Source organism: Rousettus aegyptiacus, unplaced genomic scaffold (genome assembly GCF_014176215.1).
Source record: "Rousettus aegyptiacus isolate mRouAeg1 unplaced genomic scaffold, mRouAeg1.p scaffold_m13_p_8, whole genome shotgun sequence".
NCBI lineage: Eukaryota > Metazoa > Chordata > Mammalia > Chiroptera > Pteropodidae > Rousettus > Rousettus aegyptiacus.
The window spans coordinates 11,509,507-11,526,136 of record NW_023416311.1 but is presented as its reverse complement, the minus strand read 5'-3'; the positions used below and the strand labels follow the sequence as shown (position 1 = coordinate 11,526,136).

Below are 16,630 nucleotides of genomic sequence, written 5' to 3'. Positions count from 1 at the left end.
CCTCTTTGAGGGTTCACTTCTTCACCTACAAAATGATATAACACAAGTACTTCCCTCTTGGCCTTAATATAGTAAATATGTCCACCTCCACCTCCTTTCCTGGATTATTTTTCTCTATAGCACTTATCATCTAATATACTCTCTATTTACTGACTTATTGATTGTCTCAGTGCCTTCACTCCACAACTAGAATGTAAGTTTCGTGAAGACAGGATTTGGGTGTATTTTATTCACTGACAAATCCTCAGCAGAAAGCCGTTGCTGTCATGGAGTTGGTGATCAATAAATATTTGGGGGTATCAATAAATGAGGCCACAAAGGGCTTAGTACAAGGCTTAGACTGTATTAAGGGCTCATAGTTGATCAAGTATTTGATAGTAAATATATCTAAGTTTATTTTAAACACACAAACACAGACAGACAAGCATAGTATGGGAAATTTTCTTTAGGCAAGCTTGTTTATTTGGAAATGAGAGTAAAATAAGCCTGGCGAAATGATCTGGAGTGAGTTCCTCATGAAGTTAGAGGATATAAAAAAAATCTCTGTTTCCCTAAGTAATTTTGTTTGTCATTCATTTTGATTCATTCATTCATTCATTCATTCATTCATTCATTCATTCATCTTTGCATAAATAACCAAAGGAAGGCTTTAAATTCTAGAGGTCAGATTTCTCCGCTTTGCCTATAAACCAAAACAGAAATGATTAACCAAATGTACAATTTCCAGTGACTCGGTATATTGAGATTTGCAGCAGGGGACCCCACAGGCAGAGGATTTCTGTTGGGTCCTGGAGGGGTTCAGAACAGGCCTCCCCAAGATGTCTTACTTTGACATGTAGATTATTTTGAATTGAAGGCAATCCAGACCCTCCAGGCCCACAAGAAACTTTTACTTCTCCCTTAAAGAATTTTAATTAGGGGCCTTGCCCATAATAAGAGTTAATACCAGGTATAAATAACATTTTATGACCTATCTATAGGGCAGGAGGAACTTCTTATTACCTAACATCTGCTCTTCTTATTGTCCTGCAATGACCTTCCTTCCATCTGAAGCCCCAGGCTCCTTACCTCGTCCTTAGCTCAGAATGTCTTATATATACCTCATTTTACCTTGTCTCTGAACCTCTCAGGTATGTGGTTTCCATGCCTCCGTATGTAATTAAATTGGTTATTTCCTCTTGTTAATCTCTCATGTCGATTTAATTATTAGACTAGCCAGAGGAACCTGGAAGGGTAAATGAATATTTCTTCCTCCCCCACAGTCATCACGATGAGGCATGTGTCAGCATGTCCCCTTCTCCGTGGTCGAATGTAGATTTTAGGTGTAGCTGGGGTTTAAATGACGTTAAGGACATTTGCAAGGGCCTGAGAGGCTGTGGGCCTTGGAGACCTTTCGGAAACTAGCAAGGAGGACTCCTTCTGGCTTTTGAAAGGTAATGCATATCGTGTGCACATACATTGTTCTCTCTCAGGGATCCAAGTGCTCCCTTTGTCTTGAAGGTGTATAAGACACAGATTTGTAGTCTGAAGGAACATCTGTGCATATTTAAGGTAGAGATGCCACTCTGCTCCTCTTTTCTTGAAGAACTGGTAAAAGAGAATACACATCTTAGGGACTGGATGTTGAAATGCTTCTGCGGGGTCCCTCGAGTTCTTAAAAGTAGCATTTCAATCTGCAGCTCTCCATCCCATGCCAATACAAAAAAAATAAACAGATAAATAAATAAATACCCCCGTGGCTCTTTTTTTATTTCTATTTTTCATTTAGACTTTGAGCATCTTCCTTGCAGGTATACCCTAAGGACATGCTAATCTGTGCTTTTTGTCATTGCTGGAATGTGATTGTTCCTTCTTCACTCCCCCAAGCCCCTGGCAGGATATTAGCCAGCTTTTCCAGGGGCTGCTCATCCACCACCCCCGTTGCTGTTAACCCTCGAATACCTAATTCCAGGAACCCTTTCCTCTTCCTACTGCCAGTGGGTCTCAAACTTGAGTTTGCATCAGCATCTCCTGGAAGGCTTGATGGGCCCCACCCTCAGAAGTTCTGAGTCCCTAGGTCTGGATGGAGCTCAAGAATTTGCATTTCTAACAAGTTCTCGAGCTGTCCTGAGGCTGCTAGTCCACCTGGCCCTAGGGGAAGCAAATTCTTTATAATGGCAGTCCTGTTAACAGACTGCTCTCTTTCAAAAAATATTTCTTCTTTTCTTTTTCTCTCCATGTGGATCAAAGCCAGTGCAGAGATTTCTTTCTCTGCTTCCCTTCTTTATTCACTGCTGTGTCTTCTCTGCCTAGAACAATGTCTGACGTACAGCGGCGACTTAATAAACATCTGTTACATGTCGAATAACCACGGCCAGTAGACGATTCATTCACCATTGTAACTTCAAGCCCTCGTACGGCCAGGGACATGGAAGTCTCCTGGTGAATGTTCTGTTGAACTGAGCTGATGTGGAGACCCAGAATCCAAATTCTAAAGGAAATAGAACTATGTGGATCACACAACAGGTTATTTCAGTGTGCACAATAATAATCTAATACTACTACTAATCGTGACGATAGTTGCAATTTCCTACAATGACCCCCTGAGCTGCTGCTTTGTTGGTACATCTCTTCACTGTCACCCCAAACACTCTAGATTTACGATTTCTCCAGCTGCGGGTAAACCCCCAGCTGGTTGGGAGCTGCCGAGTACTCTGTCGTTTCCAAGGCCTTCAGCAGGTGGCATAATTCTTATGAGCGTGTATGATGAGGGTTCTCAGCATTGGCCGCTCAACTGGCATCCACGGGGAGTGTTAGAAAGACCGATGCCTGGGCACTGCCCCCAGAGATCCAGATTTAATTGGTCCGGGGATCCCTGGACACCGGGACTTTTAAAAGCTCACAGCCAAGGTTATGAACCATTGGATAAAGGGCGGAGGGAAGAGGAAGAGAGGGTATCAATGGCAGGAGCCGGCAAGTGAAGATTGCTACAGGCGAAGGGGAGCAGGTTCTGCCATCCGAAAATATGTCTCTTTGGCATAAGAACTATTTTGAGCTAAAGACAAATAAAACCCCCAACAGATTCAGGAAAAGCTCTTGACTTACCCCTCAGCTGCCTCAATTTACATTGGGAACTGGGCTGGAGCAGGGAGAGAGCTATTACTTGAGATACTTTGTTGCCTAAGAAAGGTATCTGGGTAACAAGCCGGCCTTGGCTTTCCAAACATCTCCTCTGCCTTCCTGTGCATGGTTGTCCTCCCCTTGAATCCCCAGACTCCCTACCCCTTCCTTAGGCTCAGATGGTTCGTAAGTCTCAATTGCCTGACTGCCTTTGACTTTTTATATTTTTATGTAGCTCTCGTATGTACAAAATTTGTGGGGATTTTTTTCCCTGTTACTCTGGCTACTCTGGCTTAGGGAGAAGGAAAATATTTCTGCCCCGTTCCAGGATAATGGAAGGTGAGCCGTCAGCACAGAATTCAGGACAGCTTGAGGAAAGAAACTTGAACTCAGAAAGGAGCCTACTTTAATGTGTTAAATATGCACCGCCCTGTCTTCTCGAATCCTTTTATTCTTGGCTGAGGACATTCCTTAGGATCAGCCATGTGTTAGACAGTTGCTATGTAGCCTCCAAGATCTCTAGTGGTATCGCTTGTTTGTGTGGTTCTTCAAAAAGTAGCCCTCAGATAGGTCATTGAGGAACCACGAGGTCAGAGTGGGAAGTGAAAAGCTGCCAAGTTTTGCCAGTCAATGATAGTTGTATGTGTGTCTGTGTTTCATCATTTAAAATTGATTGCTTTTCTTCTTTTTTTACCCAGATGCGCGCGCACACACACACACACACACACACACACACAACCTACCACCACCACCACCAACAACAAACAACCAAAAAATCAGCCACTTACCACCACCACCACCATCACCACTATTATCACGACAGAAACGGAAATGCCGCCCCATGTAGCACCCATTGTCAGAGAGCTAGGCCTCAGGTCCCCAAAGCCGACGTCATCTCCCATCACTGGGAGGTGGAGACCAGACGTTCACAGGGCGGCAGACCCGCACCCATGCTTGAGTTCCAGACGACAGCGAGGTAGGGAGAAGCCAGGGGAGCGACCTGCTTCCCCCAGGCCCCCGCCCCGGGTCTTATTCACAAGCGCACACTGCGACTCTTCAGGACTTTATTAAACGCACCTTTTCTCCTGACACGTTACAAGCTTGAAAGGCGCGTGTGTTCACGCAACTGCTCGGCTCCTGGACACCTGTCCTTCACTGAGCAGAGAAGAAAGGAGTGCTCAGGGTCAAATGAGGGACAGCAAGCTGGGAAAAATACCTCTTGGTAACCTGAAAAGGCACCTAGCTCATCTTTTTAATTGATAATACAAATGTAGAGGGGGTCAGAGTCTCAAGGCAAGTAAGTCACCGTTGTCAAGATGACAATCCACAAGCCGCATTGATACCCCCACCAGGTCCACAGCAGCCCTGTGGTACACACCACGCGTTTCTGTATTCTAAGCAGTTTTTGACACAGCGTTTTGCTTTATTGCAAACCACAATGTTTTCAGAAGGTTTAAAAATCCAGTTATGGCTGTAGCTGTGGGGGAAAAGGTCTGCATGGTGCCGGGGAAATTTAATTTTTAGCTTAAAAAAAGTACCACCAAATTCAATTTTTCTCACATTTAGGGATTCTTCGAGTTATATTCAGCTTGCATAACTAGTATATTAGAGAATGTGTTACTACGGGGTTATTTTTTAAACACATTTATTATTTATGAAATGCAGAGGAAAATAGTTAGAAATGATTGTTTCATGAAATATCCTGTAGCTTTTTTTTTTATTGTATTCCAAGAAGTTGCTCATGCTGTTTTAATTCAAACATTAAAAGTTAAATCTCTTTTCATCCCGACCTACATTTTTAAAATGCTACTTTAGCCCTTATTCTGGGGAGCAGAAAATGCAGTGGAGGAAAATGCCCACTGAGCGTTTCTTACCCCGTGGTTTGTAGGTAATGGAGCTGATTCTTGCCAACGTGTCCGTCAAGGTACAGGGAGAAAAAAGGGGTGAGATCTTTCTCCTGTTCTAGCAGCATCTTGCACAAGTTTTTTTTCTTCCAAAGCAAATCTCCCCCAGCTAGTTATGCTGGTTACTCGCCTGCTCTTAAATGACAAGAGGTTCCTTGTTCGCCTCTCTGCTCTGTACTAGGAGATAAAGGGGAGAAAAGAGATAGTGTCACATACCTGACAAGGGATTAATGTCCCTTATATTATATAGAGAACTCCTAGAACTCCACAACAGCAAGACAAACAACCCAAATCAAAAATCAGCAAAGGATTAGAATAGACATTTCCTCAAAGAAGATATGCAAATAGCCCATACGAATGTGAAAACATGCTCAATGTCACTAATCATTAGGGAAATGAAAATAGAAAACACAATGAGAGGCCACTTAGTGCACACTAGGATGGCTATTATGAAATAAAACAAACTGAAAATAAGTGTTGGCAAAGATGTGGAGAAATTGGAATGTTTGCGCCCTGCTGGTGGGAATGTGAACAGTACCATGTTTCCTCAGGGGGGAAAAAAAAAAGTTTACCGTATGATCCATCAATTCCACTTTTGGCTATATACCCAAAAGAACTGCAAACAGGATCTCAAAGAAGTCCTATGTGCATAGCAGAATTATTCACAATAGCTAAACGGTTGAACCAACTCAGGTGTCCATCAGTGTAAGAGCAAATATGTTATATTCATACAATGGAATATTATTCAGCTTTACAAAAGAAGGAAATTCTGATACATCTTCCAGTAGAGGCTGGACCATGAAGACATTATGTTAAGGGAAGTAAGACAGTCACAAAAAGACAAATACTGTGAGGCATCTAAAATAGTCAGATTTGTAGGGATAGAAAGTGGAACCGTACCTGTCAGGGACCAGGAAAAATAGGATTGGGGAGTTGCTGTTTAATGGGTTTACTGGGTGTAGAGTTTGAGTTTTGCCATGTGAAAAATGTTCTGGGATGGATAATGGAGATGGTTGCACAATGATGTGAATGTGCTTTGTGCCATAGAGCTATATACACTCAGGACTGGAGAAAACGGTAAAGTTTACATTATGTCTGTGTTATACAATTCAAAAAATACAGGTAAGAAAAGAGAGAGAGATTCGCAGACATTGAGAAGTGCTGGGTCTCATCACTTTGGTACCCAGTAAAACTGTTAAAGATGCCAGGCACCTGCAGGATGCTCGGGCAGCCTGCAGAGAAGCCACGTGAGGGGAATTGAGGCTTCCTGCCAATAGTGCCAGTAATGTACCCATCATGAGAGTAAGAAGATCCAGGCTCAGCAAACCTCTAGATGATTCCAGCCCCCCTTCCCACCCTCTTGTCTTTAAACCTCCCACTTGAGCCCCCTGACATGGTGAAGCAAAAAGACTGTATGTCTGCTGTGTTCTGAGTTCCTGACGCATAGACACCATGAGATAATATATTACTGTTGTTGTATTAAGCTACTAATTCTGGAGTAATTTGTCTCATAGCAGTAGATAACTCATTATGCATTCAGTCAATATTTGTAATCAATATAATCATCTGCCATCTCTGGATCTCTGGAATATTTGGAAATGAATACCTTATCTCTCTCTCTCTCTCTCTCTTTCTCTCTCTCTCTCTCTCACTCACACACACACACACACACACACACACACACACACACACACACTTTGTTGACATCTTATTCCTGAATTTCACCTGTTTTATTCAAAGGCGATTAGCAGTTCTGAGAATCAAAGTGGCAGCTAAGTGAGACAGCCACCTCATTTTATTAAGAATGATAGAAAATGCCTTGTAGGAGAGTTCGGGTGGGTTGGCAAGTGGAGAACGGGCATGTCTCCCAGGCCCACCCCTGCGGGATCCTCCAGGCCGGGGTATCTCCAGTCTAAATCCTGGACGGGAGGGATGTATATCCCCTCCATCAGCTGCTAATGTAACCCTTGGGTTTGTGTGACTGGGGACCAATCTGCGCCGATGTGTAAATATATTTGCTCTCCTTACACTCAGGCACTGATTGCATATCTGGGGTTTAATGAGCTAAGTTTGAGTAAAGACAAGAGGGTGTCTTCTCAATGCACAAGGGTGTTCTGCCTACATCAGGCTGACTCCTGGCGTTTTCTTAGATCTGAGGCTTGCTTTCTGCTCTGGGGGTTCAGCTCACATGCACTTGATGGATGCTGGCCTTAATTTGGTGTGTTGCAGTCACTAGGAGCTGTGGAAGGATATTACCTTAAGGATAGTCTTTTGAATATTAAATTGGAATAAATTAAGGCATGCTGCATGTTAAGCCTAAATCAGAATTGAGTAATTGCCTTCCGTTTTATGCCACTAAGTTTGTTGAAAATGCAAGATATTTGTTTTAATTACCAAGTTGTTGAACTGACTCCCAATGAAAGCATATACGAACACAAATAAACAAAAACTTTTTTGTGACTTTGTGAAATTTAAGTAACACCTAATTGAATGCAATTTATTAGTATTTCTCCTGTTGTTGTTACCTTCTTCCTTCATCCAACATTGACTAATTAATTCCCTACTATGTGTCCAGCAATATAAAATGATCCGGAGATGATATTAAGAACTACATTTTTTTATGCTTGTTTCCTGGATATGCTAGTCTAAGCATTTGATAGGCTTATAAAATATACCTAGTAGCACTATAAAACATGGATGACTGACTTCCATTTTATAGATACAGAAACTAGGTTTCAGAAAGGATAACATCAAATTAATAATAATGATAATAATAATAATAAACACTCACAGCTAGTGGTAGGATATGAATCCGGCAAACCCTAAATTCTTAATTCCATGCTGTATTGATAATGCAAAGCCAATAAGAAAACATTCTTTCTTTAAAATATATAATGCCCAGAAAAGATGGCATTTGGAGTTAATTTTAATCTGGTCTCTGGAATTTTCAAGACCCACCAGCCAATGTTACCTTTTAAGTGTTATCTCAAATGAAGATATTTTCCTAACCTGGAAAATTTTTATTCTGGAAAATTCTAAATGTATCCATGAAAAATTAGAGAGACTAGTAAAATGAATAGTCATGTACTCATCACCTAATTCAGCTATTACCAACAAATGATCAATTTTATTTCTTTTTTTTTACCCCCATTCATGACCTACCCTCACAGCCACGACATATACCAAGCAATTTTTTGAAGCAAATCATTTTTTTTGGTTGGTCATTTATCGTGTATTTCTAAAAGATAAGAACTTTAATGTGGCAATTTCTTGATGAAGAATCTGGCCAACCAATTCAGCTAGTAGAAGCTGTAAAAAGTACATTGGATTTCCTATAGTATAGTAAAATGAGCTTTATTATTTTTGAGTTTGGGAGGTGTTGACCATTCAACTGTCTGTGAAAATGAGGGCTGGCTAATAATGATTTTGAGATCCCTGGGTTTATGCTCACTTATTTGCATGAGGAAACTGTGCTCAGACACCTCGAAAAAGTTATCTATTTATGGATATCTTAAACTACTCGAGTTTATGGTTTTAAAATATGTGGATTTACTTCCCTAGTATAGAATATAATCTGCCATTGCTCACATTGGCCATTGTCCTATAAATCTCAGGTTGGTTACAAATATTTTTATTTATTACATCTGCAGGGAAATATATTTGATGAGAAATCCAGCATGAAAATGCTAAGGGTGCCTACACTCATATTGAGCCAGGAAACAAGTTTATTTAGAATTGTTTTGGGATGGTTCTTTGCAGATATTTACCTGGTCTTAAGATGATTGAGTTTGTTTCCAGCTCCGAAGTAGCAGATTGTAATTAATCCTAAATGCAGGCTGTCTTTCCATGGAACTATACTATGCCAAGTTGTGTGCCGAGTAAGAGGTAGCTGTGGCCTTTGCTTCCTTAGATATTTTTGGCACCTGGACCTGTCATTTTTGCCTCTTATAAATTCATTTCACAGGCTATGATAGACCCATTAGGGCCATACAATAAACTCCTCTTACCATCCTTGAACCCTTTGAAGATTGAAACTTCCACAGAAAATGTAAACTCACTGTATTGCTCCTTAAAATTAAAGCAGGTTGAGTGGACATTTCTTTCATAATTCTAGACATGAGACAGTAAAAAGAGTTCTGAGTTAATAACTTGAGAATCTGTATTGTTTCAATTTTTTTTTTTTTTTTTTTTTTTTTTTTTTTTTTTTTACCAATTCTACGGACAATGTTATCTCTCTGAGCTTCAGTTTTTCATCATTGTGAAACTGGAATAATGGTACACGTCCTACCTCCCTCCCTGGGTCATTGTGAGCATCACAGGTGGGGTCTGCAAAATGGACCCTTGAATGCTTTTCCACATCCATAGCAGATATCACTGAAAGATTATTTCACCTTGTTATTGAGACTGGATGTAGCTTTAATAATTGGATAGCACTCTCTCCTCACTGCTTCCAGCAGTCGCCACCAATCGATTAGAAATAGACTTCAGGATGGAACAGATTGGTCATCCCTCCATGGAAATGAATGCTGTGCACATAAGGGCTTACTATGAAAACATTTTCAAAACACTACACCAGTCTAAATCATTGCTGTCATTATTATCATTATTTTGTTTTCATTATCATTATTATTTTTTTAAATTTTCATTATCATTATTTTTTTATTTTATTTTTTGGCATTTAAAAAATTTTAAAATTATAGTTGGCATACGGTATTATAATTGTTTCCAGTGTACAACATGGTAATTAGACATTTATATAACTTACAAAGTGATCATCCCGATAAATCTAGTTTCCATCTGATGCCGTACATTGTTATTACAGTATTATTGACTATATTACTTATGCTGTGCATTATATCCCCATAACTATTTAGTAACTACCAATTTGTACTTCTTAATTCCTTCCCCTTTTTCACCTACCCCACCCAACCCCCTTCCCATCTGGCAACCTCAAAATATTCTCTGTAACTATGAGTTTGTTTCTGCTTTGTTTGTTTATTTTGTTCTTTAGATTCTATGTGGAAGTGAAATCATATGACATTTGTCTTTCTCTCTCTGATTTATTCCACTCAGCACAATACCCTCTAGGTTCATCCATGTCACTACAGATGGCAAGATTTTATTCTTTTTTATGGCTAAGTAATATTCCATTGTATATATGTACTACCTCTTCTTTATCCATTCACCCACTGATGGACACCCAGGTAGCCTCCATATGTTGACTATTGTAAATAATGCTGCAATGAACATATGCATTGACATGACTCTTCAAAGTAAATTCTTAGGTTTCTTTGGATAAATGCCCCAAAATGGTATAACTGGGTTCTTCTTTGCCTCTTGTTATAGTTTGTTTTTAAGTTTATTTTGCCGAGCATAAGTATTGCTACCCCAGCTTTTTGTTTGTTTGTTTCTGTTTTCATGAAACATCTTTTTCCATTCTTTACTTTCTCTGTGTGTGTCTTTCAATCTGAAGTGAGTCTTATGTAGGCAACATATATGTAAAATTCTTGTTCTATTATCCGTTCACTCATCCTATTTTGATTGGAACATTTAATCCATTTACATTTAAAGTAATTGTTGACAGGTATATGGTTATTGCCATTTTATTGTTCACATTATTCATCTTTCTTTTTCTTTTTCTCTATTTTCTTTTTTTCTTCTTCTTCCTCTTAAAGAAATCCCTCCAACATTTCCTGTAATACTGGCTTGGTGGTGATGAACTCCTTTAGCTTTTTCTTGTCTGGGAATCTCTTTATTTTTCCTTTGATTCTAAATGAGAGCTTTGCTGGGTAAAGTAATCTTGGTTGTAGGTCTTTGCTTTTCATCTCTTTGAATATTTCACACCAGTCCCTTCTGACTTGCAAAGATGCTGTTGAAAAATCAGTTGACAGTCTTATAGGAGCTCTCTTGTAGGTAACTAACTTTTTTTCTTTCCGCTTTTGAGATTCTCTCTTTATCTTTAACCTTTGGCATTTTATTTATTTATTTTTTTAATTTATAGTTTAGGTTAGGCAACCCTTGGTTGACCTCACAGATTGCAAGGACCTTCTCATCTTAAAATCCCATATAAATAAATAAATAAATAAATAAATAAATAAATAAATAAATAAATAAATATGTATGTATTTTTTAAAAAAAATTTTTACACCTATAGCACCTGGTCTTCCTAGATGGTCTCCCATCTAAGTACTAACCAGGCTCGACCCTGCTTAGCTTCTGAGATCTGATGAGATTGGGCTTGTTCAGAGGAGGATGGCCATGGACTAACCTTTGGCATTTTAATTATGATGTGTTTTGAATTGAGCTTCTTTGGGTTCATCCTGCTTGAGACTCTCTGTGCTTCCTGGGCTTGTGTTTTCATTTCCTTGGCCAGGGTAGCGAAGTTTTTCATCATTTCTTCCCATAGGTGTTCATTTTCTTTCATTCTCCTTTTGGTATCCCAATGATGCAAATGTTGTTATACTTGATGTTGTCCCAGAGGCCCCTTAAACTACCCTCATTTTTTGGATTCTTTTTTCTTGTTGCTGTGTTTATTAGGTGTTTTCTCTTACTTTATCTTCTAAATAGCTGATTCAATCCTCTGCTTCATCAGATCTCTCGATTCCCTTAAATGTATTCTTCATTTCAGTTATCGTGTTCTTCCTTTGCGCAGTTAGTTATTGTATTGCATTTCAGTTATTGTATTCTTTATTTCTTTCTATGTTTGTTTTCTAGCTAATTGTTAAAGTTCCCACTGAGTTCATCTACTCTTCCCCTAAGGTCATTGAGTATTTTTACAACCAGTGTTTTAAACTCTACATCCAGTAGACTGCTTGTCTCCATTTTGTTGAGTTCTTTTTCTGGAGCTTTGTTCTGTTCTTTCATTTGAGACATATTGCTTTGTCTCCCCTTTTTGGCTGCTTCCTTGTGTTTGATTCTATGTATTAGGTAGGGTTGCTATGTCACCTGGTCTTAGTACAGTGACTTTATGTAGTAAGTGTCCCATGGGGCCCAGCGACAGTCTCCCTGGTCACCTGAGCCAGGTGCTCCAAGTATGTCTCCTGTATGGGTTGTGTGCGCCTTCCTGTTGTAGTTGAGCCTTGGTTGCTGTTTGCACATCAGTGGGAATAATTGACCCTTGGGGTGATTGGTTGTGAGGCCTGGCCAGTGACTACAGTGGAGGAGCTGTTGTGCAGGGCCTGTCCCTGTAGGGTAGGATTCACTTTAGCGGGGCTCTAGTGCCTGCCCTTTGCGTGCATCGTCCTTGGACATGGCCTCCGTTGGTGCTCCTCTTTAATCCAAAGCCAGCCACTGGGTGTGCAGGCTGGGGCCTTATGGTAGGGGCCTTCCTACAGGCCAAGTTCAGCTGCAGCTTATGCCCTGCCTGGGGCCACCTGGCATGCCACCAAGCAATCTGCAGATGGCCACCACCCATGCTGGGCTTGAATATGCCTTTAGAGGCCAAGCTGCAAACCAAGGCCGGTTGCCACTAGTGCCGGGCTTGAGGCCGCTCCACAAGAGGTGCAGGGCACTCTGAGGCCAGATGCTGTTTGTTAGGTTTTGTGAACTTTTGAGAGATTTTAGGAAAGTCTGTATCATGAGCCAAGACAGGCCATTTGCATGGAAAAGCCCCTAGAGGCGGCCTGGGGGCGCTGCAAGTTCAGGGGGCGGGGTCTCAGGGAATCACGTGGGCGGAGCGAAGGAGGTCAGTCAGGTTGGTGGAGAGTCAACTATGGCGCCCGCCCGGGTCTGCAAGCAGGTGAGGGAGGGCTCAACGAAGGAACACAGGATTCTGGGAGCACTTCTGTCTCAGAGAAAGCCATCCTTCCAGCCCTCGCTCTGAAGCCAGACGACTCAGTTCCTCCCCGTGTGTCCCTGGCTCCTCCCGAGCTGTTGCCCCGGCGCCGGAGCTCAGAGCGAGCGAATCCGTCAGCGGTAAGTGTGTGCGCGGGCCCTTTAAGAAGAATGTCTGTGACCACCTCAGCCCTTCGTCTCACTCAGCCGACTTCGCTTGCTTTCAGAACCAGGAGTAATGGGGACTTCTCATCCTAGCACTGGAACCCTGGGCCTGGGTGCCCAGTGTGGGCCCAGGACCCCTCACTCCTCCGGGAGGAATTTCGCAGCCGAGATATCCTTCCCGTTCTCAACTGCCACACGCGTGTGTGAGACCAGCCTGTCCTGTGTCTCTACTCCTCTTGCCAGTCTGAAGGTGGCCTCTTCTTTGTGTCCCCAGTTGTAAAACTTCTGTTGAGTTAGGCTTGAGGCAGCTCCCAATGATGGCTGTTCTGTAGTTCATTTGTAATTTTGATGTGATCGTGAGAGGATGCGAGCGCACGTTGACCTACTCTGCCATCTTGAAAGTCACTCATCATTTTTTATCAGGACTTCACTACATTCCTTGGTAAGTTTAAGGACACGCACTTTCACCCAGGGGATATCCAAAGACCCTCTCCTTCCTGACTCCTGACCTTCTGAGATCAGATGAGATTGGGCATTTCAGAGTGGCATAGCTTTGGTTCCTGACCTTAAGTTTACCTATTCAGGTTGTTTTGGAGTATTCTGTCTTCCCCTGAGCTCTGTATGGTTAACATTCAGCTCACTCCCTTGTTTTGTTCAATTTGTTTATACGTGTCTCGCAGGGGTGAGGAGGGACAGGGCAATACACAAACTATAGGAAGAAAACGTGGTTCTCTCCTTTTCTGCAGCGGCAAACACCTAAATTAAAGCCATTTCCTGCACAATTTTTTAGCCTTTCCATTCTTTGATATTCTCATAAGTAAAATGGAAATGATATTGAATCCAGATCATAGTGTTGTCATAAGGATTAAATGAATAAAGCATTTAGAGCATTACCCATAACATAGTAAAAAGTCAGACTATATACCGATTACTACTCTTGCTCTTCTCATCATCATTGTTAGGGGCACCTAAAATTTTTGAGCCACCTCCTGTGATACGGGGATATACTGTAAGGATTAAATGAGGTAAATGCCCAACATTCTAGCATTCTCAGACACTCAGTGTTGTTTTGTTTCCTTTCCAGTTTTTCCTGGTTATGTTCTAGTTTTTGGTGAGGTCGTTTACGTGGGAATATCAGTTGGGTGTTTTAGAGCTGTCCTGGATTGGACGACAGGAAATGGGGAATGGAGATTTTGTCATGGAATGTGCTCTTAACACCAGGGTAGTGACTTTACTTGGAGATCTACCTTGACATGTGGTGAACTCTGGAAGATTAGCCCTAGAACAGATGTTGTCCTTTTCCTATCATCCTAAAGCTAAAGAAAGTGTGGCCCCGAAAAATTTACCAACCTGCCTAGGTCACACCATTAATTAATGGCATAGCTGAAATGAGACCCCAGGCCTCCTTTCTCTCATGGGAGAGATATACATTTGAATTATTAAGTTTTGAAAGTCGATGTATAAAAACCATAGCTTTTCCTTCACTTCTCAAACAAATATCCCAGTCTTGAATGCAACATGAATCATTATTTTGGGCCATTTTTTTTTGAAATGACAACTAAATAAATTACCTAGAATCACAAATTTGTTCCAGAGTTTTACATATATATAATAGATGTTTACTATCTATATTATAAACATCTATCTTTAGGTTAATGAATTTGCTCTGTTCTGCATGGAATTTAAACCAAGTTTCAGACTTTTTCATTAAGAGGATTTCATGTAGACGGTGGAAGATAAACGTCAAGGCTCCTGGTAATTTACTGTCTATTACTGAATTCTGCTCCATAAATATATTATTTAATCAAAACTCCTGCTTAAATGAGACAGTAAAAATGGCATGCATAATATTTAAAGTTTGCATAATTTATACCATACATAGCATTTCTTTTATGGTGAAGGAAGGGAAGGAGCTTGAGCGTCGGTCCCAGTTGCTGCCCCTTTGGTAAGGGGCCTCTGTGAGCTGCTGGGATCAAGCTAAAATTTTTGAGATTTTTCAAAGAGACGGCTCAACCACGATGCCCACTTCCCTTCAGTCAATTCCTGGAACTTAACGATTCAAGACCAGCTAAAGCCCCTCTAAGCTCCGCTGTGTCCACACAGCAAAAACTGATGAGCAGGGGATGATAGTGATGATTCAGGTAAATATTGATGAGGGGAAGAATAATTCTTTGAACTTTTAATGAAATTCCCCTAAATCAAATCTATTCTTTTGGAGAGAACCCAAAAATTGGATATTCAGGGACCTCGTGAGTATATGTGTGTGTGTATGTGTGTATATATATATTTAAATCAATAATCAGATTCTCTTTGAAATATCATTATATGCATTCTTCCTGTCCTCTTTTTTTTCCTGTCTTTTGGAGGATGTCTGTGGCATCTGTCTGATCAGCGGGCCTGTCATCATTTGAGGGAGCATGATATAATAAGAAGCTCCCAGTTTATGGAGCCAGACAGAGCTGGATTCAAATGAGATTTATCTATTTATCATCTATTTATTTAAATTTGTGTGGCTTCCAACAAGAAACTCAGCCATGTGGAACCTCAGTTTTCTCACTTGTAGAATTAGGAAGCCCCTGATTTTAATTACGCATGAAAACCCTCTAACATATAGTAGAAGCATTATACACCTTTGGTCCTTCTCTCTTTGCCAGTAGGGAATTGTGCTGATGAATTTCTGGAAGTTTCTAGCCTCTGCCCCCCAGCAGATTTGAAATTTTGGCAAGAACTCCCCTCCATGCTCAGTGATCCCCCTGACCCTCCGTACCTATCAGGAGGTGAATGATTTTGTCTATAAAGAGGATCTATTATAGAGATAGAGCTGATGGTAAGGAAGGATGATGGATGGATATAAAAAAAAATGAGTTGGGTCTGGTAGATGTGAGAGAAGTGGTGTCTATACTAGAAAGTAAAAGGCTGATGAATACATACTCACTATAGAGAAGCAGGGTCTAACAGATCAGGTTGAGCTTTAATTATGCCGACAACATCCCCATCTCCAGGCTATTTGGTGATCAAGATATAGTGGACATGTAAGGGTAGGGGAAGATGCTATGGCAGAGCTGAAGGCCAGATGGGATGAAGAGAAGTTTGGGATATTATCTGATTTTTATGCAAGGCTGAGATTGAGGAGTCCCTGGGGATAGTGACTAATTAGGGACTCTCTTGAGAGACAAAGACTCTCTAGTGGCAAGAAAATCTTAAAATGGTTATTACATATTGTCTCCAAGTCACTATCAGGGGAGACAGCTGCCTGGTGAATGGGTTTTGAGGACAGGTTTTCTGGGTGGACATAGTGTGGTGCTAACAATCCGAAGTATCCAAGGGACAGCTCTGGGGTAATCTCAAGGTTCAAGGCCAAAGCTCAAAATCATCATGCACCTTTGGGAGGTGTTTCATGGCTAAACAAAGCAAACTGGATTCCTCAAAACTTTCTTACCCAGAACCCAAATAAAGAAGCTGGGAATCAGATCTCTGAGTGCCTTTTTCCTAGATGCTGTTGATGCCCAGACCAGATCTCTTTACTGAGCTGGTGCATCCATCTCTCAGCTGCAATGCTCGTTCCTTGCTAATCATTTCCAGCTGCCCCTTCTCTGCAGACCTGCCCTTGGCCAAATGGTTTTCACCTTCCTTTCCTAAAAGGTGACACCCTACCCCCCAAAGGAGCAGCCAACTGGCAATGACTGATC

General features: G+C 41.1%; 1 protein-coding gene and 1 pseudogene across 25 annotated transcripts in view; one reads left to right on the top strand and one right to left on the bottom strand.

The window, feature by feature from the left end:
* The window catches only part of RBFOX1 (RNA binding fox-1 homolog 1), a 1,358,182-nt gene that overhangs the window by 702,116 nt on the left and 639,436 nt on the right, over nucleotides 1–16,630 (top strand). The window lies entirely within an intron of this gene.
* On the bottom strand, nucleotides 11,149–11,267 carry LOC118607025 (annotated as a pseudogene).